This window comes from Phyllostomus discolor, chromosome 9, assembly GCF_004126475.2.
Source record: "Phyllostomus discolor isolate MPI-MPIP mPhyDis1 chromosome 9, mPhyDis1.pri.v3, whole genome shotgun sequence".
NCBI classification, from domain to species: Eukaryota; Metazoa; Chordata; class Mammalia; order Chiroptera; family Phyllostomidae; genus Phyllostomus; species Phyllostomus discolor.
Window position 1 is genome coordinate 3056884 of NC_040911.2, and position 25677 is coordinate 3082560.

The following is a 25677-nucleotide window of genomic DNA, read 5'->3' on the forward strand; positions in this document are numbered from 1 at the left end:
CGCTTACTGATGTCACTCCATTCAAGATATCACTTCTTTAAAAAGACTGCCAGACTCTAGTGAACTAAAGAATCCTTGCCATTTTGCAACTAAGATGTTTGGAACTTCCTTAGTATCTGCTATTTTTTTTCTCTGATGTCAGAAACTATTGAGGTTTTATGCCCCTTCCCCATAGGAAGTTTTATGGACCGTGTCAGTTCTTGTCCGTGTGTGAGTTCACGGCATGACGTCACGATTCGTGGAACAGGCTGGGGTCCCAATAACTGTTTAGTGAGTGAGTGAGTGAGTGAGTGCTGAGTGACCGCTGACCTCAGGCACAGGCGGAGTCTGCTGTCCCCAAAAGACTCTTACACTCCCCACCCTCAGCTGTCCCCTGCACCTAAGTTGACAGGTTACATTCCATATTATCGCATCTTAATGTTACGTTGGCTCTTACCATTGCCCACTGCATATACCACGTATTTAAACAGATGATTTTCTAAGATGAAAGCCACAGAATTAGCAGGGCTCAGAAACCTGTCGTTTATCTTTCAGATGACAAGTCTAAAGCTAACACTGTTTTCCGGGAATATTCGGTCTGTAGAAAAGCTCCAGGATCACTATTGCCAGACAGAACTCCAAAAAGAGGAAAAGACCCCCCCCCCCGTAGGCTGGAAGTCCAGGAGCGCCCTCCCCTGCTGCTGAGAGAGGGCTAGTCAGGGGCAGGGCAGGAGGAAGGGGCGTCACGTGTTCGGGTGACACTGACGTCCTCTTCGAAACTCGTATCACTTAGTGACGACGTGATGGTCTATTTGCGCGTAGTCCTAGCATTGGACTCATGTAATGTTCTGAGCTCCTTCTCTGGGGAGTCTCTTCTGTTTAGAACGTGTGTGCCGAGCACAGTCTGTGCGTGGGGTCAGCCACAGGCCAAACGGAAGGAGCATCTGCACCCAAAGACAAGGTGACATCAAGCAGGGACTTTGGGTCCCACCACCAGGTGCAAGCTGAGACACATCTCCATATATATATGGGGATGTGTATATATACACACACACACACACACATACACATATATACACCTATTCTTGTGTGTGTATATACATATATGTGTGTGTGTGTGTAGTTCTCCTGGAGTCTCTCTGAAGAGCCGGTATAACACAAAGAAAGCTTTACAAAATCAACCGGTGTGCAGAAACACTTAAAAACACAAGCCTGCAGGTAAGGAGAATGCCTCCAACCAAATGGCCAGAAGCTGTGCATGTCGTGACACTCGCTCCGACGGAAGGTCTCCTGGGGTTCAGGGTGAGTGTGCCTCCGTCTCCCAGCCGAAGGGCCACCCGAGACGAAAGCCCTGCCTTGACCCCGGCCAGTGACTTCCAGCCGAAGGAATTCGGGCCTGACTCGCGTGGCTTTTCCGTCAAATAATTGGCTCCGTTTTTCATGTGCAGCACGCACGCTTTCAGATGCTACAGCCCGTCCTCAAAGCTCTTAATGAACACGCCACGCAGCGTTTGGAAAGAACCTAATAAATTCCAGGGTATGGCTTCTGGCCAACAAATAATTGCCTTTACTTATTCCAAGACATCATCATTAGTGAATCCTTCTGGATGTTATTTATCCACTGCCCACTGCTGGGCTCTTAATCACAGCATTTTCCTTCCCCGATCTCGGGATGAGACAGAAAAAAGTCAATCTGAGGTCTGCCAGAAAATGTCTCCTGTCATGCGGCCTTGACCACTTTTGCCTTTGGAGCCTGCCGTGTTGTTGCTGCATAACACAAACAGGAGTGTTCCTGTCTTATTTTCAGTTATTATTTGCTGAGTTCTGTTGTGTGTTTGGCTGCTGACAAAATAAGAAAGAGGGAGTTTTGCCCAAGAGTTTAGAGTTGGAGGGAGGAAAACAGCACCCCCGCCAGAGCTCACGTGCGGGGAAGTCAAGCTGCTTCTGTGTTCCTCCACCTTGTGTGATGCGAGGGGAGGGTCTGGGGCCCCCAACCCCCTCCCTCTGGCTACAGGCACCCAGGCTGCTCCCCGCTGGTGCCGCCGGTTTGTGCCTCTCGGCCAGGGCAAGATCAAAGCCACTGGCTTGTGTCACTCGGAATTTACATGAAGCAAGAACACGAAGCATCGGAACACACATGTCCTGACATGGAACCCTCCATGTGGACCCTCATGGACGCAAGGGCGCGCCCGCAGTTTCCCAGCATACCTGCTTCTGGCTCGAGTGACATTAAACAATGTCCCCTGTCACCCTGACCCTGCTTTCTGGTCCCCTCCGCTTTCTTCTCTCTTTGTGGTTGGTCACCTCGAGCCTGCTTGGGGATTTGATGTTGGGCCTTCCCATTGGTCCTGTGCATAGAAACTCTTGTCTGTTCAAGTGTGGTTTTCCTTGCCCTGCGGCGGAGCTCCGGCTTGTGAGGTTGCCTCTATATTTGTGTGTATCGTAATAAAAACCGGCTTTGCAAGAGTAGTATTTTATACTTCTATACCTCTCTTAGGCGTTGTGAAGAGTTTTTAACGTGTATGCTAATGTTAAATTCTCAGTGCCACCCTCCCAGGTAACTGCCTCAGCCTCATCAGAGTGGGTTTGCAAGTGAAATAAATGACGATGGTGATGGTGACGAGGGTGCCTTATTTGCAGAAGCCCTGTGGCCACAGTGGTGTCCCCACGGGGGAGCAAGGGGGTGGGAGCAGCAGGGGGCCCCAGATGGAGCTCTTCTCTGCTCTTGCTGCGGACCCGCCCCCCTACCCGCCCCCGAGCACTCCGCTTTGACTCACAGGACGGCACGCCCTTCTCTGATCTGTCGCCTTGTTCCAACAAACATGCTGTGGGGCCTGCGCTGGTTTTCGTGAACTGATGCATCCCTGAGACCCTAGGGAGGTCAGATTAGAGTGCCAGGAGAGGTGAGCCTGGGCAGAAGGTAGCAAGAAGCATCAAGACTAGAGAAAATATTTGTAAATGAAAGCCAGTAATGTTAAAAGCACAAAGGAGAAGGAAGGAGAAATACAAAAGATAATTGCAGAGAACTACAGTGTCTATACTCTGCATCCATATTGATTTTAAGCTCATAAGCTCATTCCTTCCCATTTTTTTCCTGCTAATATTTGGGGGACCCCTCCCTTGCAGCATCATGGAGGTCAGCAAGGTACAGTTTAAAAATAGGTGAAATGCACATCAACATTTGTAGCTTAATATGAAATCTTGATTCTCATCTTCAGTGTTGTTGGGGGTTTTTTTTAATTATAAAAGCTGTATAAGTTTGAAACTAGCATTGCAATTTATTTGTAGCTATAAAGCTAATCTGATAGACCAAAACTGGGAATAATTGAGTGTGGACCACAAGCCGAAAAAATCACTTAAGTGTGAACAGAACGCTTGGACGAATGCCAGGTTATCAGGAAACAAGCAAAACAGAATGATTCTTATTTCCAAGAGCATTTGGCAAAATTAGAAAACGGGATGAGTTCCTAGAGTTAAATTTCTTTAAATGTAGTTCTTTTCTCGAAGGACCCAAGGCCTGTTACTTCCTATCTCCTAAAAACCCAAATAATATTTTGAGCACGTTATGTATTTTGTTGTTGTTGTTGGCATCTCAGGATAGGACTCAGAGCCTGTTCTTGGGACTTGGGTGTTTCCTTCACAGCAGTGAAGGTCATTGTCATGCTCGGTGCCCAAAGGCAGCCGGAGAAGGAAAGGCCTCCTGTCTCCCCCGCTGGCCCTGAGTGGCAGGAGGTGCCCGGGTGCAGGGAGCAGAGAGGCAAAGACCTTCGCCGATGATGTGTTTCCAGGACCCACACCAGCAAGAGCGGTCGCCTGGGAAGGCGGGCAGGACCCCAGCGACTCCGGCAGATGGCACGGTGTGTGCGAGCACTCGCAGTGGGGGAGAGGAGAGCAGTTGGGGTGGGGGGAGAGAGGCCCACGTTTGGGGGAAGAGAGGGAACGGGGAGCAGGTGGTCTGAGACAAGGGTGGGGGAGGGGAGGGAGGCAGGGCACCCCGGGTTAGGAGCCGCGTTCAACGGCCCTCACTTGTTGTCTGAGGCGTTGGGGTGCACTGCTTGCTGGACCGATGAAGGGGACGCAGTCGGAGGAAGCATCGTTCAGATGTTCTTCCCAAGTTTTTACGGCCTCAGAAGTCTGTTCAATGGCTCTACGAGAGAAAGAAAATGATTTTTTATGACTTTTGTAAATCACGTGCATGGGCTTCTCTTCCACAGCCGTGTGGACACAGGTTTCAGGACAGGAGGAGCCTTTGGAGGACAGGATACACTTCTGTCCCTGCACCACAAATGCAACATTTTGCCTCCGTAACAAATGTACTTTTGTTTTTGTCTGCCAAGTAGCTGTTTTACTCAACTGCCTGGCTGATGCGGGTTTAGCTGGGCTGGATTTGCATATATAAAAATAGATGTGCCATTTAATAGTTGCAAGTTTATAAATAGCATCGCCTTTGTCTGTGGCCTGGCTGGGAAATAATTAAGACCGAACAGAAGAATTCGCACAACTCCCCCACCCACAGGAGCGCACACCGTGCTGCTGTAGAGGCAGTTAATGACTCCGGGCTCCACGGACACCAGAGCCGCTCGACTCCTCGCCAGTGAGACACGAGGGGAGTCTCCGGAGGGATGCGTCCCGGGTTGCGGTGACTCCAGGCTGGGCTGTTCTGGGGACACTCATCCCCACGCACTGGGCAGACCACTGCTGAGTCCGCCGGCAGAGGGGCGTTCAGAGACGTGGTGTGACCAGGGCTGGGGTGCGGGTTCTATAGTTCTTGGCCCCGGGTGGCTTCCGCATTGTGTTTGGTTGGATCGGTTTTATGGTTTAACTGGTTTTATTTTGTGTGCGTTCGTGTGTTTTCTTTCTGTTTTAAAAAGGGATCTGTCCTTCCCCTTCCTGTGCACGGTGGCAGGAATTCCCTCCTGCTCTCGGGTGGCGCCCAGTCACACCCCATGGTGGTCCGCTCGCCCACCCCGGAGTCTGTCTCCCCCTGCTCGAGGCCCGCGGGCTGTGCCTCATGCCCCAGACACCCCCGCCGTCCCCCCTGGCCATGGGTGACGGTGACTGCGGTGCCTCTTGCGCTCCGCTGCAGCTGCAAGGCACTGGTGACACAGGCAGGGCCGTCAGCTGCCTCTGCTCCCGAACACCAGCCAGGAGAAGTGGCAGGTCGACAGCGGCTTCGGGTTTTCAGTGTCTCTGTTAGTGTGTCATTCCCCCTCCACGTGTCTGGGCCCGGGGCACAGAGTGTGTGAGATTCCTTCCAAACGGTCAAGGTCAAACTCCTGGGCTTCCCAGGTAATCGCTCATGCTTCTCCTCCCCCTTGACCTCCAGAGAGAGTGTTTGACACCTTCTCCCTGTCGGTCAGGATGGGGAAAGAAGTTTGCTCTCAGAGAGGTGATTCGAGCCCGGCCCTTCACTTTGGAAAGTTTGTCACCAACTTGTTTTGTCCCTCTCCGTATTTCTGCCGTGATCCCCCGTTCCTGAGTCACGGACGGGGGACGTGTGACAAGCAGAGTGAGCGGACAGCAGGGACGATGCATCCGTGAATTCTTCTCGTGGCCTCGTGCTCCGCCGGCGAGGGAAGGGCGGGAAGCAGAGTCAGTTACTACGTAGACTTGAGCACAAGAGAAAAAACCAGAACCACTCGTTGCCCTCGCACAGCTCGTGGCAGCTGCAAACCGATGCAGGGACAAGGAGTCCATGTGTTACAAGGTAAGCTGTCTTCCAGCAGCTTTTTTAATGCTTGGCTGAAACATTCCTTCTACTTCTCTTTGAAAAACTAGCCAGGACAATTTTCTTGGTTACAAAGGCAAAAAGAATGCATTAAATATTTAGAATGCCGGATGCCTAGGTATAATATATATATTTCGCAGGCCTGTTTCAAATCCTTGAACTGTGTACGCGTTAACATGCAGGTTGTCAGTGAACTTGGACACGTAAATTCCAAGAGCATGTCAACAAAGTGGTTAAACATCTAACTTTTAAGATTCACTTGTTTTATCATATGTTTGTAATGAACACATTATGTGAATGGCATGTTAATATACATGCACGACACATGTCCATTCTTACACAAAATAATTCTATTCAAGGTATCGATTAGCATCTAAGGCATCAGTGTGAGCAATCGAACAGTGTTTTCAGAGTACATTTTCTCCCATTGCATCAAAGTTTGATTTGCAGCACTTTTTAAACCTGCGTGTGATGTTGTCACGGGATGTTTTCACCCCCAGGCACAGTTCCTGTTAGGACAGGGAGTTTACACAACCTTCTCGCCCACTGTCCTGCTGTTAAAGTCCGTCTTTAAAGGCCCGTCACAAACACGTGGCACCGAGAATAAAAACCAGGGAAACCTAGGCTGGGTTTGTCTCCTTTCTCACCCGTTTCGTCCGGAGTCCCGCGAGAAAGGACTGCAGACTGAAGCTGTTTCCGGCTGTGTCTTCTCTGGATACGTCCTTGATCTCTTCTCAAACAGTGGGTGTCTATGGAGACCCATTCAAATCTGAGAAAAATGGAAAGTGTTTTAAGAACTTTTCATTTCGTGGGATAGTTGGAGAGGGGCTGGTCACTACACTGGTTTTCCAGGGTGTCGTGACCCGTATCACAGCCCGGGAGGCTCAGCCCTCGGGCATTCTCTTGTCACCAATATCCTGGAGACCAGAAGTCCAAGTCCAGATGTCGGCCAGGCTGTCTGGTCGGTGGGCTGGTCGGTCCGGTCACTGCCTCTCTGTCTGGCTTGCAGGTAGCTCGCTTCCTTCTTTCTGCATCCTGACGTGGTCGTGCCCTGTGTATGCCTGAGTCCTAGTCTCTGCTTCTCATGAGGACACGAGTCCTATTGGATATGACTCATCTTAGAGCCCAGCCTGACGACCCCATTAGAGACCCTGTCGGCAAACAGTCACATTCTGAAGCGCTGGAGGCTAGGACTTCAACACGTGAATTTGGAAAAGGGGCCATTCAGCCCATGACATACTGTAATTACTGTACAGTGATCACATGCATACATCATGCAAAAAAACAGTTCAAGCATCTAGAAGAATATGACCTAATGGATAGTATTAAAATAGACATATAAAAGTTACAAAATAATGACAGCCTTAAAACTGTTGCTATGAGACACCTCTATATTTTAAAGGGATCTAGAGGTATTCAAATTTAGAGAATCTAAAGTTTTAAATTCTAGAGCCTCTAATAATGAAAATTCTAATATCAAGAAAAACAGAAGGAAATAAGAGAATAGTTTACTAAAATTATAAATAAGTATTGCAATTGTTTTAAATATATGTTGACTGCATTGCCAGAAATGTTTATATCATTACTTTGACTGCTAAAGGCATATAAATATTTTAGTAATTCATATTCAAATAACTGCATTTATTAAAGACCATGGTAGAATATATAACCTACTTCACATGAAAAATATGAACAAAATTATTATAGTGAAACAACAAATTATATTAGAGTTTAATACAGGAATGAAACTGGTATGTAGGATTATAAGAAAATGTGAAATGCACTGATTTATCTAGGAAAAATTGCTTAAAAATAAACATAAATTAACAGACTTTTGCTGGAATCCATGAATAACCCATGAAGAAGAGATTGATAGTCAATGGTTTTATTGGAATATATTAATGGAAATTTGACCAAATGAAAAATTACAGCTTTATATCATCTTTATATTTTATGATACTTTAATATTTCTTCAAAAACATAATTTAGGCAGCAAGACCATTATGGCAAACATTATTATCTTCAATATGACATTTATCATTTCCATTTATTTTTCTTCTAATAATTTTATTATAAACATTTTCAAGCATACACAGACATTAAAATGATTTTGCAGTGAGTGATTTCATACCGACCATCTAGACTTTACATTGCCTACTATTCTAAAATTTACTTTATTATGTATGTACCCATCCATCCATTCCTCTCTTCCTTCCTTAACTCACCTTTGTTTTCGATGCCTTTCGAAATAAGTTGCAGTCACCAGCACACCCGCAAATGACAGCCAGCATGTCATCTGGGGTGCCACATGTACTTCCCAGTTTCCCCTTCTAAGGTGAAGTTCATGTACAATACAACGAACACAATTTAATTTTATCTTCCCGTGAGTTGGATAGTGTGTGTGATTCAAACCCCTGCACAGACAGACCGCACCCCTGTCAGCGCGCAGCCCCCGGTGGACCTTTGTGGTTAATGTCCACACCCACCCGCCCGGGTGCCCCCACCAGGTCCGTCGTTTGCCACCACGACTTAGTGGTGGTCTCCCCTAGCACTCGACACAAACAAAAGCGTATGGTACACAGGCTACGCTTTTATAGGTGCCTATTACTCACCGCAACGATTTGAACATTCATCCGTGTTGTAGTTTAGTTCTCGTTACTGTGTAGGGCCATTGTCTAGCGTCAATATATCACGTTCGTTTATCTCTGCTCTGAATGAATGCGTGCGCCGCTCCTGGTGTGGGGCTGCCATGAATAAACACCCCTGCATCTTCTCCTACCGGTCTTTTGTGGATCTGTGTTTGCAATTTTTAATTAAATACCTCGGCGTGAAATTCCTCTTTTTTTCCTCCTGCATTTAATATATAGTTTTCATATATTTAAATATTTATTATTTTGCATTTTAAACTTTAAATAAATGGTAATGTATTGTCAGATCCTCTTGAGAGTGGAGCGTGTGTGCCTACCAGCGTAGCCCGGGGGCCAGATTCCACCGCCACCCTGTTTTGTGACCCGGGGTCCCTCCCACCCACGCCCACACATCCGTGTTCGCCGTGGTGCCCCCGCATTACAGCGGAGCTGAGTGGCCGTGGCAGAGGCGTTATGACCTACAACGCCTAAAATAGTTCTATGTTTCCCTTGATAGGGGGAAAAAGTCTGTCTGCACCGTGTTCTGTTGTGTGATTATAACAAATAGCAGGTATGCATACACATCCGTTCACTGTATTTCCTAACACGGTCAGATACTTCACCTTCCTTCACTCAGGTGATGCTTCGCACATCTCCCCCGTCCCCAGACTGCCTTTTCATTTCGTCCTTGGTGGCTCGTCAGGGGCCGGGACGGAAAAGGACCGGAATATCCTACCCCAGGATGTCGGGGCTGGAAGGACTGCTATGAGAACCACATTTCACCTATGTTTATTACCTTCTTATCAGTGTTTATTACACTGGTGGGATTTTTATTTCACACTAAATTCCTCGTGCGTAATAGCACATATCTTGTATTCGACACAGTGCTTCTGTTTGGAAAGGTCTCTCATCCATTTCTCACAGGGTTTTCTTTTCAGTCTCAGTTACTTGGATGGTAACTTTTGGGTGTCTCCATGGAAACATTTCTGTCACCTGAAGTTTCTTTGTTTAATTTCATCTTTGAGTGTGCCCATTGCTCGTGTTGTTGGGCGTGGCCTCTGTGTGTGGTCACAGGTGGGGTGCGGTCCATCTGCAGCGGGTTCGTCCATCATGCAGGGGACGGCCCAGCTGGAGACCATGCACCTCCAGGTGGGTTTCATCCAGGTGCTTCAGGACTGCCATCAATGTGAGCTTGACTTTGTGTTCATTTTTCATGGCATTTCCTTGATTCCATTGGTAATAAATTTAAAAAATAGCAATAAAAAACCATTCAGGCTTCATAGACTAGAACATTTGTTACATTTAATAGTTTGCATATCAATAGTTGAAGCCTCAAATATGCATGTGGTTCATGTCAAGCTTTCTTATCACATGTGTGATCCCTCCCAGCATCCGATGGTTTTCCAAAAGTCTTTGAATGCTTTATTCCAACTCCTGACCCTGTGTGGGGTTTAAACTTCCTCTCATGTCCTTGTGGACATTGAAAACCACCACTCCGGATAACCGAGCATGAGCCCGACACACACCTGTGCTCACACCTGGCGTCCCAACCGCACAGCCTAACTCATCAGCCCTCGTCTGTCCTTGTCAGCTCCCTCCTCGCTTCTGACCCCAGGAAAGTGTGTTTGCTGTGTTATGTAGCAATTCCGTATGTGTGATGCAGGAGGTTTTCCTGCCATTCCTTCATGTTGCCGGCTCATGCCAGTGACCTGATGTGAGTTTTGCTGTTGCCATTGTCGTTCTCTTGATTGTATTACACTCTTCGTGGAGAAAACCAAGCCTGGAGAGTCTTCATCTTGTTTATTGAACTTACTTGCATCATTCCACTCGCACAAATGGATCGCAGGCAATTCAGAGGAAAGCTCCTGGGTGTGAGTGTGAGCATGTTACAAATGAGGTGAAAGCAGAAACCCCAGGCACGGAGAGACGGGGAGGCTAGCCACACCCCCGGGAAGGTTGACGTGCTTCCCGGGTCGGATGAGACGTGCCTCAGACTCGCAGCACACAGAGCCGGGGGAAAGGCTGTGCGAGGTCCTGCAGCCGTCGGAAGGGCGGCCACGCGCCTGTTTCCTCAGAAACTCTGCCCTTTTTTGGACGGACTTGATGTCATCATAGAGGTTGCTAGGTGACACAGTAGGCAGGGTGCCAGGCCACCCTTTGCAGGCAAGGGATTAGCCGAGTGATCCAGCAAAAGTGAGAGCAGAAGTGCGACCCAGACTCATGTGCTTCCAGATGCGGACGGTGAGCCTTATTTGTTTTGAAAGCTTGGCTACATTTCAGGCTGCCAGTTTCTTCGCCAGTCACCTGTGGATGACGTCACCTCTTTTTCGGGCGTGCTTGAGAATTAGGGTCGGTGCAGCAGGTAGAGCGGGGTCTCTGGGATTCTCCGGTACTTTTGCTCGGGGGCCCAGACGCTCTGGGGGCTGCGGGCACGGAGCCCACTGACTGTCGGAATTGCAGGTGCACACGGTTGGGGAACAGAAACTGATGACCAGGCATGTCCCTAGTTTTTCTGGAGGCTCAGCGGCACTCTTAAACACGACTAATGAATCCCGGTTTAAAACTGGAGTCGAGAATGCACAGCGCTATTTGAAAAATAGGATTCAAAACTGTCATACCACGTGGAGCTATGCATCTTACAGAATCATCAGGGAATAAAAGGTATCGTTGCAGAAGCAAGCTGAGAGAAATAACAACAGCTACGCTCAGTGGCGTGCTGGAGCGTCCCAGGCTCAGAGCGAAGCTAGGATCGCCCGAACCCGCTCGTGTTGCCAATCACCACGCGCTGGTGTGCAAGGCGGACAGCGAAGAAGGCTGATGGGGAAAAAGGAACCACGTGGAACACCGTGCCCGAGGAGAGCTCTGTGGGTGCCCTGGGCCGGCAGAAGGTGGACGAGTGGGTCTTAGGGCACATCAAGGCTGAAGTGTCACTGGGGGCAAAAATGACACCGCTAAAGCTGACCCAACTGGGGGCCCATCGTGAGAGGCAGGACTGTTCGGGATAAGGCTGGGAAAAATCGGAGGCAGCAAGAAAGGAGACTGCCGAGGGCGAGGTGGATGGACGTCACAAACGAAGCCGTGGGCATGAGTCTGCGGGGGCCGAGCAGGGCTGTGAGGACGGAACACGGCTGGGGTCATGTGTCCGCGGGGCCACCAGGAGTCAGAGCCGACTCTGCAGCACGTAACAGGCGCGAATGTTCAGGCAGCACGCCAGGTGCTGCATGCTGGGGACTCGTCCCCATGGCCCTGCGGGACCCAGCTGTCACTCTGCCCCTCTGAGAGAGAAGGAGGTGCTTCTCGGAAAGGTGTTTGTTTGTCCACTGAGTCTGGGGGGGGCGGTGACCAGCCTTGCCCCTGGGCAGGCTGTCGTCAGAGCCTGCGTCACCAACCCCATGCACAGCCCACGCACCTGCAGAACTGGGAAGACAACGCCCTGCTCACGTGTGCCCACATTCACGCAGAGCCTCGCAAACCAGCGGCTCTGAGTTGGAATTTTTTCCTCGAGTTCCTCACAGACCCTGCGCTCTGCCCTGGCGTCCTCTGAACTTGACACCAGACGGGGGCTGCGAGCAGCACGTGAACCCTTCCTGTGCTTCGATGGGCTTGGGCTCCTGCCCAGGTGGGATTTCCAGAGGCCATTACATAAAACACATCCCCTTCCGCGGCTCCTGCGTCCCTGGGCGTGGGTGGGCCTTCCCGACACCCCGCCCAGGAGGCCGGCTCACCTGCAGGAGGATGAACGTGACTATTCCTCCTCTGGCCGACCTGAAAGTGCAGTGTTAATTCCAGCCCTGTGTTATTATGGGACCTTCTCAGTTTCGGGACTCGAAAAGAACAGTGCCACCTTGTTCTGGGCACTGAGTTCGGCCGCCCCGCCCCGTGCGTGCTCTCATCACAGCCTGCCGGAGCGAGACCGCCTCCCACTCCAACGCCTCGCCTCGTGCGACTGCCGCAGCACGGCTCTCGCCACGTGGGCTCCCGGGCCCAGATGCCTCTGTCCAGCATCTGTCTGCAGATTGCTTCCTCTAGCAGTGGAAGGAAGGAGACTCGGCCCCCATGTCCCGATCGCCGGCGCCCACTGCCTGCCTGGTTAGCATTCAGGGTGCGCGGCCGCCGGAGCCCATCTTCATCTGCACGGAAGGGGATTGGACGCACCTCCTCCTCCAGCGTGGTCTGCGTGCGGCCGGAGGCTGAGGCCAGGGGACCGCGGTGGCCCTGGCAACAGAGAGGGCTCTAACACATTTTTAAAAGACTCGTCTGATGTCGGTTTTGAATAAAGATGTGAGCCCTGCTCTGTGCGGCCTTTCTAACGAACAGCATGGTGCTTTAGACCGTCTCGGGAGACAGACTCCTTTTGTTCCATGGTGAGGAATGACTTGGGGTGGGGGGGGACGGTGGATAATGAGATGCGGGAGCCGGCTGCAGTCCCTTTTACTGCCTTCCCCGAGGAGAGCGGCTGCTGGCTGGCACCCCCACCCCTTCCCCGTGGAAAGAAAACGACTCCCCATCCCCATCCTGTATAGATTTAGGGGAGTCCTGTCTGCCCTGCGATCACGCACAATCTGAGATCGCACACTCATCTAAATGTATGGAATGGGAGAAACTGAGGTCGCTACTCTGAGAAAGTTCCGGAAGGAAGGAAGAGGAAGAGGAGAAAAGAAAATGGATCACTTCTACTTTCCGCAGCAGCCGCCTCTCACACGGAGCTGCTGTTGTTCCTGACATTTAAATGGCAGTTGCGATGTGTCTCCACCCACAGCTGGGAAGGTGGTTATCCTAGTCAGAGGGGCTGGGGAAGCTAATTTAATTACGATGGCCTGCCAGCTGTCATCCAGGGACTTGGCATTTATGAAAGATTCCCGAAAGATAGACAGACACGCTCTGAACACACTTGTCACTTTATTCCAGAGCGTGTGTACGTGTGTGTCCTAGCACTGGCGTTATTGATATTTACACGAAAAACAGGAGGAGGGATGCAAGAGAGGGATTGCTCGGGGGTGGGTACACTGATGGAGAGAAGTGCGTCCTTGGATTTCCGTCCCACCAGCCTCATTGAGACGTTTCATTTCGGAAAACGGGGGGCAGGGTCCTTCTCGGGTGGTCTTCCGCTACCTGGCACGTGACTGAGCCCGACTTCGCATGCACTGCAGAGTCTGAGAAAATGGAAGGACAGCGCTGTGGTCTTGCTCCAAGAGACATGCGAGCGTCCAAATTTAAGGAGACTTTTTCTTTCATCTTCTGACAATGACCTTGTGAATGGAACCGTCACGGAGGCAAAGACATTCCTTTTGGGCCAGGCGGAGGTGAAAGTCCCCCGAGTGATGCTTCTTAAACCCGTGAAGGGTCTCCTTTGTCAAAGGAAAATGGCCCCAGACACGGCGCACAGGAACGGGAGGCTTGATGCAGGACTATTGCACGGTCACTTGGTGTGCACTCTGCCCTCGGGCAAGGACACCGGCCTCGTGTCCCCTTGGTGATGGTGACGGGGCAGGGTTGTGACTGCAGCTCCGTTCCAAGGCACGGCTAGCGCATCGTCTCCTGCCTGTGCTTCTGCCCGGTGGCCTGTTATCATCGTCCCAGACGAGAATACTTGTGCTCACCTTTCGGTTTAGCCCAGCCCACCCTCTGACGCTGTCTCTCTCCGAATCAGATTCACAGGAGAACGCAGGACGCCTGACTGACCCGTGAGGGACCGATGGCTTTGTTGGAGGTCTCGGTCTGGTTCTAGAAACCATCTCTAGTGAGGAAATACTCCTTTACTGAATATTAAATCACATTTCCTTGTAGGGCAAACGTAACTTAGTTCATTGAAAAATTCAGGTTAACATTTTCCAAGAAGATAAACTTTTTCAGTTTAACAGCTGTACCTGATCATAACATGTTCCTTAAGTCATTCAGTCTTTTTATATGAACATGTTATACTTAGAAAAACAGCCCTGGCTGGCATAGCTCAGTGGATTGAACATGGGCTGTGAACCAAAGTGTTGCAGGTTCGATTCCCAGTCAGGGCACATGCCTGGGTTGCAGGCCATGACCCCCAGCAACCACACATTGATGTTTCTCTCTCTCTCTCTTTCTCCCTCCCTTCCCTCTCTAAAAATAAATAAATAAACTCTTAAAAAAAGAAAAACAGATTCTTTTTTACTTCTCGGTTTAGATGATATATCTTTATTTTGTATAGGCCTGTTCTTACTGCCTCAGAGTGGACTTCACGAGTTTCCTCTCCTTTGCCTTGAGGGAGCTTCTGGTCCCCCGGGCCCCTTCCTTTGATGACGTCAACACGTCCTTTCCATCTTACCTTGGCGTCACTTCTTCCAAGAAGTTTTAAAGTCCCCCCAAGACTGGGGTAGCCGCTGAACCATGTCGTAGTGCGACCGATGGTGTATGAAGTGGCCGCACTGTCCATCGTACACTTGCATGCTGCTGGTCAGGTACATCTTAATAAAGCGGGAGGAGGGGGTGAGGTCTTCATTTGTCTTCTAATTAGCAAATGCTGTGGCTTCTGAGTCTTCATTCCATTCAAATTTTTCATTGCACTTTTCACTGTTACCATCCTGGTTTGCACATACAAGCACACACTCTGATGAACTTCTTGGCCTCCACTTCTTCTCATTCCGTTTTACTCCAAGTTTCTTCTTTAATCTTCTTCCCAATCTCTTATCTCATTTACCTCCACTGTTTCACCAGGCATGCTAGTAAATATCATGTCCTAATTTCTATTTCTAATCTGTGTCTCTCTTGAGCTGCTAACCAGCAAAGCTTTTCCCGCACACCTTCGTGCGAGCACCTTGGGAGTATGAGACACATCTGAGGTGTCTCCTCTGCACGTATCCTTCTGTCCCCCACACCTGTGTCCCAGCGGATCTAACGCAGTGACCCACAGCTGCAAGGCAGAGAGTTTAATCCATAGACCCTTGCCTACCCTCCAGGTGGTCTTTCTCTGAATCTCTCCTATAACGTCCACACACAGGGCCTTTCAAGCAATTCCAGCTCTTGCAGCCTCATCCGAGCCGCTGGGAGGTCACACCGGCTCCCGAGTTGGTTCTCCCCCTGTGCACTGTTGACACCTGCATCCCTGTGATGTCCCTGAACACGGTCGTGTCCCAGGCACTCTGTCCCGGGGTCTTCAGTGATGTCTCACTGTCATAGATGTCAACACCTGTGCATGGCCTCATGAACCTCCTTATCATCTACTTATTTTCTACCCAATTGCCCCCACTTCTCACTACAGTTCGTCCTCAGTATTTATGACTGACCCCCTTGCAAAAAGATTTCACAATCTCTTATTTCTCTGATGAGTTTGTAAGGCACTTGAGGACTAGAACAGTGTCCGTTGTCTCATTCCAAACATGCCGAAAGCCCAGACCTCTGTATACAGTAGATGCTAAATAATTACCTAATAGAATCAGACTGTGTGTATGTACGTGGCCACCTGAGTTCAGAAGCAAGAATTAGATGTCGGATCTCCAAACGTTCAAGTAAACTATGCAGTGCAGTCTCAGATATCTGGGGATGCATTTGCAAGGGCTTACTTAACCCGCAGACTGTCGTCACTTGCTAGATTCGTCTTTCCCCTCCTTTAGCGATGCAGTTTGCCTTAGACCGTGGAAATGGCGCCTTTGACCCACGTACTCACAGTGACCTACTTCTCATCATCATTCCCTGGGAGCCCGGCTTCTGTTACTCCTGTTTTTCTAACACCTCTTTCCAGTCAGCTGCCACTTTATCTCCTCACCACAACTGTTTCCCCAGCTGTTACCCAGCCACTCTGTGCAAGCAGTCCCATTTGCGCAGGTTTTCGTTTTTCATCAGCGCGTGTAACCCCCCTCGACGCTGCTTCCAGAGCTCGTGCGAAAGATACTCAAGGGCGTTGCAAATTGGAAGGGGGATAATTAAAGTGCCGTGCTAATTAAATCACAAAGCCAAATGTATTTTTAATAAACCACAAATCATATAGCTGGCTGTAACTCAGTGAAGACGATGGGGAATTATTAAAGACACGGCGCATCCAGCTCTGCTGTCACAGGCACAGGCTCCGGGCTCCTGGGCATCAAAAAACGGATGACTTCCTTTTTCTTGTTTTAAAAGACTTTATTTATTTATTTATCATTAGAGAAAGGGAAAGGGAGGGGTAAAGAGAGGGAGGGAAACCTCAGTGTGTGGTTTGTCTTGCATTCCCCCTACTGGGGACCTGGCCCACAACCCAGGCATGTGCCCTGGTTGGGTTTCGAACCGGCGACCCTTTGGTTCACAGGCTGGTGCTCAATCCACTGAGCCACACCAGCCAGGGCCGACTTCCTTTTCACAGTCTCTGGAGTTGTTGTTCCCTGTGAATCTGGCGTGCGGCGCAGGGGACAGGGGTTTCCGCTGCGTGATCTGCTTTGGAATACGACGTTCTGCCTTAATGTTCTTCCTCTGTAGTCCCAAGTGCACCTGACAGTCAACGAATACTTACAGGGTATCTGCCACGTGTCACATACCGTGGCAATGTCAGAGAAACAAAGTCTTTGTCTTGGGAAAGTTCTCCCTATAGCAGGGGAGATAGCAATTAAAATACTAACTGGAACGCAGTGATGTTACTGATGCAAGACCGTGCCTACAGGGCTGCACATGAGATTATAGTGGTTCATTTTAGAAAGAATTTCCACACCAATGATCTTATTTAAGATCACAGTGACTCTTTGAAGAGTCACTTGGCACCACTTTCGTCTCTTGTGTGAGGATGAAGAAACGAAAGTTTAGAGCAATGCCGAGGCTTTTCCAGGGTTGTATGCCTAGGGAATGAAAGAGCTGGGGACTGACTGCCTAATCCTTGAATGCAGGTCTGACGATTGAACGTAGGTGCACCTCCAACGACTGACGTTGAATGCAGGTGTGCGTCAGAGTCGCTGTGCACTTAGAAATATGTGCTGGGGCCCTGGCCAGTGTGGCTCCGCCTGCTGGCGTGTCATCCCGTAGACCGAAACGTGGCCAGTTCGGTTCCCAGCCAGGGCACACACCTAGGTTGCAGGGGACAGTCCCCTCCCTGGTTGGGACATGCACAAGAGGCAACAACCAGCTGATGCTTCTCTCTCACATCGATGTTTCTCTCTCTCCCCCCCTTCCTCTCTCTCTAAACTCAATACCCAGGTGAGGTTAAAGAAATATATTCGTTGATGGACTGATTCCTAGACTTCCAGTGAAGGGCACAGGGACGAGCTTCCTTTGCACACACACACGCACGCATGTTTCGCCTCCTCAGGGCTATGGCTTCTGTTGAAGCAGGACATTATGGTTGAAACACTGAAACCCATGATGTTACGAAAATGTAGGTTAAAAGGAAGGGATGACGTTTTGTTTAGCAATATGCATATGCTCATTAATTTAAAAAATCATCTACTCTGCTAGGCACCAAGGTTTAGCCCGCCAGCCTGCGTGCAGCAAGCTGGCAAAGGCGAGCCCGTGTCTCAAAAATGTGCGTGGTGTTCCTGTGCACTAACCCTTATTCCCAGCCGGAGCCCTGCAGGGGGACGGACGGAGGCTGGGGAAAAGTGAGCCCTTCCGTGCAGGGGGAGGCGGTGCGAGGGAGGCCAGCTGTTGCCGAGGGGACAACTGAACAGCTTTGAGGGTTTACCAGTAAGTAAGTTGCTCATCGGAGACGTGAGGACACAGTCTGTCTCAGTGACTGTCAACCTTTTCCATTTCACGGCACACATAAACCAATTACTCAAATTCTGTGGCACACGAGAAAATATATTTTTGCCAATACAATCAAAAGATACATATAATTTTGATTCATTTACACCAGATGGCTGTTGTTGGGCTGGCTGTTGTCACTTTTTATTTGACAGTCTCAGGGAAGAGAGGTCAGTGCCCCTGACTAAATAGTCAGGTGTTGCATGTTTTAAACATTCTCGGGGCACTCCAGTTAATCATCACTGTTCTAGGTTTTATTGTAGGCAAAACGAGGAATTCAGCTCAATTGCTAAAACATCTAATGTGTGAAAATGTTTGCAGTCACTCCTAAATGTCCACCAGTCAATTTCTGAGAAGGTTAGAAGCCCCCACGAACTTCTCTGATAATTATTTAACTGTGTTCCCGTAACCTATGGAACTTTCTGCCCACTGTCTTTACTGATGACACAAAGTGAAATGGCATGGCTGTGTCCCCTCCCTGTCACCAGTGAGATCTCAAGTTCCTAAAGGTGGGCAGGGACGTGTGCATTGTCACACCTGCGCAGAGGTTAAAAGCTGGGTCCCGGTGGTTCCTCACTGTCCTACCTGTTATTCATTCTCCTCTTTCCCGGGGGCTCAGGGGTCAGCGGCACCCCAAAGCGGGGAGTGCTCTCAGGGACCTTAGAGCCCAGCACCCGATTCCTCACAGAGAAAACCTTGGGCCAGGTAAGGAATGTTTCACTTTTCAACCAGTGTTTCGGAGTCACGTTCGCACGGAGTGTTTGTTGCTGCTTGATTAAGCGCCGTCTGGGACTAGCAGCCCGGCGCTCTGGGACGTTATTGTCGTGAGTGGGTTTCCCAGGCTGACACCCTCCTGTTCTCCGGGGAGAAGGAATTACTCATCCCCCAGCTCCTTCGCTGAGTTCCAGGACACAGTGTCACCCCTGTTCCTGTCATCGATCTGGACAATTCGTATTTATCACCTGTGCGGGTCAAGGCACAGCTCTGCGTGATGTGGGGGTCACGTGCAGGTCAGGGCACAGCTCGGCGTGATGTGGGGGTCACGTGCAGGTCAAGGCACAGCTCGGCGTGATGTGGGGGTCACGTGCAGGTCAGGGCACAGCTCGGTGTGATGTGGGGGTCACGTGCAGGTCAAGGCACAGCTCGGCGTGATGTGGGGTCAAGTCGGCGCTCGAGTTACTTTCTGTAAATGAGACTCACTAAGCGTGGAGACCTAAGGACACTTTCAGTGGAAGATGCTGCCGGGGGCGGAGGGCCCTTGAGTGGACTCTGCCGCTGCCGTGGCCTCGGCTTCCCTGGCTGCGTACGCAGGGAGATCAGCTCAGGGCTCTCCGCCACTGCAAGAGGAGCTCAGCCTTCTCCCACCTCCGCCCGTCTTGTCCGGTGAAAACTGGAGACTCGATGTTGACGTGAAGCGCAAGACAGAGGAAATCACCAAGCAATTTGATTTTGATGTTCAGAGGAACCGCGAAGAAAGCCCACAGAAACTGAGTCCTCTTGTTCCAAAAATCCAGACGGGCCGTTCTTGGGAACAATTCAGGAAAACATCTCAGTGACCCACTTCGGAAACAGATGCAATTCATTTTAAACTTTTTGTAGAATTAATATAATTCAATGTTTTAAGAACCCATATAGTACTCTTCTTCCAAAACAGTCAACTTACCCCATATAAACCGTGCGATTTTATTAGATTAAAAGGTGTATTTTAAGAGCAGAGGAATGGTACAAATTCTTTATCGAAGACAAGAATAAGACATCGTCCTGTTTGTAAACCCTGTCAACACTGATGGCTGTTTTGTGCATTATAGTGACGCGCGCCTACCAGGAACCTGACACTGATCTGGCAGCCCAAACGCCCGAGACCGGCTCCAAGGACGCCAGCCATGAAGGCCGAACTCACACCCACACCCTGTCGTATCTGCCACCGATGTTTCTCATCTTCTTCTGAGAACAACAGCTCGCCCAGGTGCGAACCCTACAGACAGGGAGAACACAAGTGTGCCTGTTTTGTTTGTTTTTTTTTTAACGCCAGGACCAGGTTTACAGCAGCGCAAGTGGACTCCTCCCGCAGCTGCCGTCTGTGTGCGGGTCAGCGGGCGGCTCCGGCGGCTGCGCGCGGGCGCCCTGATGCAGCTTCCTCTGCTGCCCCTGAGCACGGGCTGCCACCGCACCGCGCACCGGCCGCCAATGCGTCACGCCGTCCTGGAGTTTCGGGTGCAGCTCCCGGCGCGGCCGGAGGGAGGGGGGTTGCTGCCCAGACGACGGTGAGGTCCCTCCCTGGAGGGGTCTGCGGCGGCCAGCCTTGGGGAAGGGCAGGAATGCCTGCCGGAGGTCAGCATGCTCAGAGGGATGTGAAGAGAAGACGCGGATGGCACGTGACTTGTCTTTAGAGACACAACCGGCTCCAGATCACGAACACACGTGACAGCCCCACTGGGAGAGCCTCTCCTGGGACTAAGTCATTGTCCCCTGTCTCCGGGGAGGTCAGAGGCTCATCCGGGAGGCACTGCCAGACTCCCTATCACGTCCTCAGTGTCTGCTAAGTGCAGGGGTGCGCCCCCATCTGGCCCCGCCCTCACTGGTTTGCAGTCTGGAGCCGGAGACAGAACTGAGGCACAGGGAGTAATCGGAGGACAATGACGCTGTAAGCAGTGCGGGACTCCCAGTGTAAAAAAGATACACGAAGTACCGCTCCCCCCAGAGTGGGCCCGGGGGATGGCTTTCTTAAGCGGTAGGTGGGATTTACACAATCCAAAGGGGCTAAGGGTGGAATTCCAGGGAGAAATAACATGTGCGGAGGAAAAGAATGAAATAAACACAGATTATACGTGAGAAAGTAAGCAGATCTGTGTGCTCAGTTTGGTGGCTGAAAATACTGTTCAGAAACCCAGGAGCGAACAGCCCCGTTCCACGGGGGTGCTGGAGCACTCCTTGCACACGCCGGGCTGAGTTTAGGCCTCCACACCGGTGTGTGTCGGAGAGTTTGTCCAGCAGGAGCTGGAGGGAGGAATCATCCAGTCCAGGTGAGAAGTCAGACACCTCACGGCGATGCAGGGATGCAGACCCATGTTTTCATCGGAAATCAGAACGATTTGTGCTTCACGATAAGTTCTTAGTAACACTGACTTTCTTTTGAGTTAATGTTGAATGCACGTGTCCTTTCTGACTCCGTGGACGCTTGAAAGAAGCAAATCGAAGATGCTCTCAGACCACAAAGCACCATCCAAATGTGAGGCGCGACCCGACGACCGGCAATGGGGGGGCCAGGCAAGGCAGACAGGGGGAAACGCATCGCCAAGATTCTAAAACCGGGAGCAGGAAAAGCACATGTCCGTGCCACCTGGTGGAAAGAGGAATATTTTCAGGAGAAGAGTGAGGAGCATATTCAGGAATTATTTAAATATCCCGTGAAACAAAAACGCATCTCAGTGGAGGTGCTTTACGGGGCGTGTGAGGTCAGAATGCACATGCAGATATCAATAATAACCCGTCATCATTGTCTGAGGTGTGCCCGGCAGCCAGCCCAGTGGATGGTATTATGTTAGTTACCCCACAGAGCTCCACACACACACACACACACACACACACACACGAGCCTCCATGCGGAACAGGTGCTGGTGAAAGGTGTGTGTGTGTGCGTTGGGGGGTTCAGCCACCTGAGTCTGTTTGGTGTGGAGCTGCACTCACCCACTATTTCTGTTCCTAGGAGACAGAAAATCACAAGTTAGAGCAGCGAGCTCAGCCGAGAGGGAGGAAAACAAGAAGCAGGTGATGCCTTGCAAGACAAAATGTGCTCAAGACCACTAGAGTCTGCCTGTGTGTGAGCTCACTGGCTGATCTGTGGAGCAGCCTGGGGTGGAAAGCAAGGATGGACCGAGGGAACTGGGAGGCTGGACCAGTGGGTGGGGTGTACAGACCAGTGGTTCTCTATCAGGGCCATCTGGGTACACAGGAGTATTTGGCGATGCATGGGGACTCACAGCGGAGTCCAGGGAGCTACCTGCAGCTAGCAGGTGGAGGCCGAGGATGCTGCTGAGCATCTCACAGGGCCCGGGAGAGCCCCCGGGGTAGAGAGCAATCTGGTCCACTGTCAGGTGCAAAGCCCAATGCGGCTGCATCTGACACCGGGTCATGGAGCACACGGACAGAGCAGAAGTGGGACAGAGCGCCCCACGTCCCTGGACATCGAGGAACAGGATGCGGAGCATGAGGATCACGAATCGCCAAATCTAATGTGATGTCTTGGGTACCTCCAGAGTGTCTCTCGGCCACAGCTTCTCCCTGACCCGCGGCCACCTTGCTCGGTCTTGCCGATGCCAAGGTTCACTAACTTGTCCAGCCCGATGTGGCTCCACCGCCTGCAGGTGGCCAGCCTCCATGCCAGGTCCCCGGCCCCCTTCCCCCATCCCGGTCAGAGGAAGGCCCCCCTCACAGGGCGCTGTCTCCCTCCTCAAGGTGCTTCTGACAGTGGTGCAGGTGTGCTTGCTGGGGACACAGCAGGGTGCTCTGTGGCATCTTCTGGTGCCAGGACCAGCCTAGTGACCAAGGACCCTGCGTTGGCTGCCTACCTGCCCTGCCTCATGCCTCTCCGTCTTGCTACTCCGGGGGCTTTGTCCCCCAGTAAAGTACTAGCAGAAAGCCTTGTCTCAAGCTCTACTTTCTAGGGATCCCGGCCAAGAAAACGGTCCTCACATTCACCGAGGAATTTGTGGGCTGTAGACGATATTCTGTGTCACAGGGTGTGGCTATGCTGGCGACCGTGAAGTGCATGCTGGCCCCGTCTTCCTAGCTCAGTGGTCTGTGAAGGAGAAGAACATACCCCAATTAACAATTTGAGATTCTGCAAAGCCCAGAGATTATATAGACTTGTTGTTTTAGAATTCTGGAAAGGAGTGTTTGGAAGAATGCAGAATCACGGCTGAGCTTATCAGCTCCAGTGACCGATTAAAGCAGACTCAGAATGCAGTTTGCAGAATAGAGACTTACCCCGAACCCTCGATGTTACTTTTTTAAATGTATGTTTGAAACCTCCCAAAGAAAAGTATTTTGCTAATGCTACTAACTTCCAGGATGGTTATTTGAAATAATAGGACAGTTCTCCCATGCAGACTGGCTACAGAAATGTCTTACTGGAAATACAGAAAACAGCTACATGAAATACTTGCATTTTTTCTTGCACGTAAACAGGAATCTTCCAGAGTCCTCAGACGTTATCGATTCATCCGCAGGACCGGCGTCTTTGGCCTTGCTCTCCCTTTTCACACCTCATTTCACTTCTGCACAAAGGCAGCCACCTCTTAACCTCCAGACGTGGTTACTTTATCCACCTCCACTTGGAGAAGATGTACATAAATCAATCTAGCTCTGCCATGAAAGCAGACTTCCTGAAATCATCAAAGGAGAACCTACCTTTCAACCGTACAAAAATATATATGTACTTTTTTCAAAATACCGACAAAGACCAGTCTTGCACTGCAAGACTATCTGTTGTTATGAGAAATGTTCTATGCAAATGTTTCTATGTTGAATACTGAATCTTTATTCAAGTCATAGGAGAAAGCCTGCATTTTCCTGAGACATCTATTATTTATCTTAATTGTTTCATCTCACAAAAACAAGACACAGCCACTGAAGTGAGAACAGAAAGAGTCGGTGAGGATGCCTCTTCCAAGACAGGTGTGCACATGCAGAAAAAGTGGCTGCTTTCAATGGATTTGGGCCAGTCACTCTACAGAATTTTAAATGAAATCTGTATGATACTCCTACCTTGAGAATATCACTGGGTTTCTATACAGAAACATGCAGTGCTACATGAAATATTCTATTTGACTTCTTTTGTTATCATTTTATTGCCAAGAATATTAAATGACATTGGGTCCCAAAAATGCTTCATTTTACCCTGGTTGGATTACTGAAAACTCCTAACATGAACTTTTTGTTTGCATTTTAACATTCTCTGGTGGATTGAGCTCGGGCTGCGAACCAAAGTGTCACAGGTTCGATTCCCAGTCAGGGTACATGCCTGGGTTGCAGGCCATACCCCTAGCAACCGCACATTGATGTTTCTCTCTCTCTCTCTCTCTATCTCCCTCCCTTCCCTCTCTAAAAATAAATAAATAAAATCATAAAAAAACATTCTCTGCTAATTCAGCTGGAGACAGCAGCAAGTTCTTAGTGTGAGAGTGGGAAATGCTTTTCCTCGTATTTGATGGTATGATATTGAATCCGTGAACTAATCCAGTTCATCCTTGACTTGAATCATGACAGATGATGGGAATTAATTTATTCAAACTTTCATGTATTCTGACCCCAAAGTGTAGTTGCAATAGTAGTATTAGTGATAATAAGAAGAACGCATGTCACTTCTAACATATTGATGAGGATATGACATTTCTTGACACTTCAGAGCAGAAAACAGGACAAACAGAAAATATTACTATTAGGAATTTTTCTTAATGGAATATTTAAGAAGTAGATAGTAACTTAAGACACTCTGTTTATTAGATCATTCTCTTATTGTAGGTCTTATGAGGATAAACTGAGAAACAAATGACAGTTATATATTTTGTTATTTTTTTCCACCCAAATTATCATTAGTCAATGTGGCTTCTGACCTGCTAGAATTATTCTAAATGCTATTTCTAATTTTCTACACTATTTCTAAAATTGATGATGTTCTTATGTGTTTTTTTCATTGTAAACAGGTTGAGACATTTGATGCAAATTATCAAGTTTATTTTTTTTCTTTCAACTTTCTTTCTATTATTAATAATGATGCTTTAAAATGAGTCAGGAAACACAAACAATCGTTGGTTTATAAATATATTCCTTTTATTTTGCATGCAGACTTGTACGCTTTTCCCCGGGACTAATTTCTGTTGTGTAAGCCCCATACAGTTCTCCATGTGCTTTATACGGCTTCTCCTTACAAATGCAGGTGCCATTCTGCACTTCACATCACATTCACAGCCCCATTATTTTTCAGAACTCAATCTCCTTTTCCTAGAATAATGTAAAGCAAAAATCTCCCAAGAATAAAAGTTGAACCACATACTACTCAAGTAATCAAAAGCCAGGCTCCAGACTCGCAGGAAGGACCGCACACAGAGTGGCACCTGTCACTGGGCCCCGAGTCCCCAGGGCCGCCTCCTGTATCTCCAGGGACGAGGCTGAAATGTTTGGAACACGATGCATTCCTCCCCTCGCACAGCTTCGTTCTGACGTAATCACAACCCTCCGGTCTCGCTCTTTCCGTCACCCACCCTTACCATACGACGGGCGCAGTGATCCGTGCTACCTGCATGCGAGGGCCGGCGTCACCCACACCGCCGTCTTACGTGCAGGAAAACTTTCCGAAACCACACGGAAAGAGGAACTATTTGCCCCATCATGGTTGTTTTCTTATGTTGTTGAATTACAGCTCTCCCAGTTTTTTTCCATGCCATCAGATAAACGCACCCTGAATCAATGTGAGACTTCATCTGGAGGATTACACACCTAATTTAAAACAATAATAGTGATTAATCCTGAAAAGTTAAGAAAAATGCAGTAAACATGTTCTAGTGCGAGGTATTTAACCAAAAGCAGAAAACCAAAAAAAAAAAAAATGCAAACCAGCAACAATTCTAATCCATTGGAATACATTTATCTCTAGTTTTCAGTTTTTCT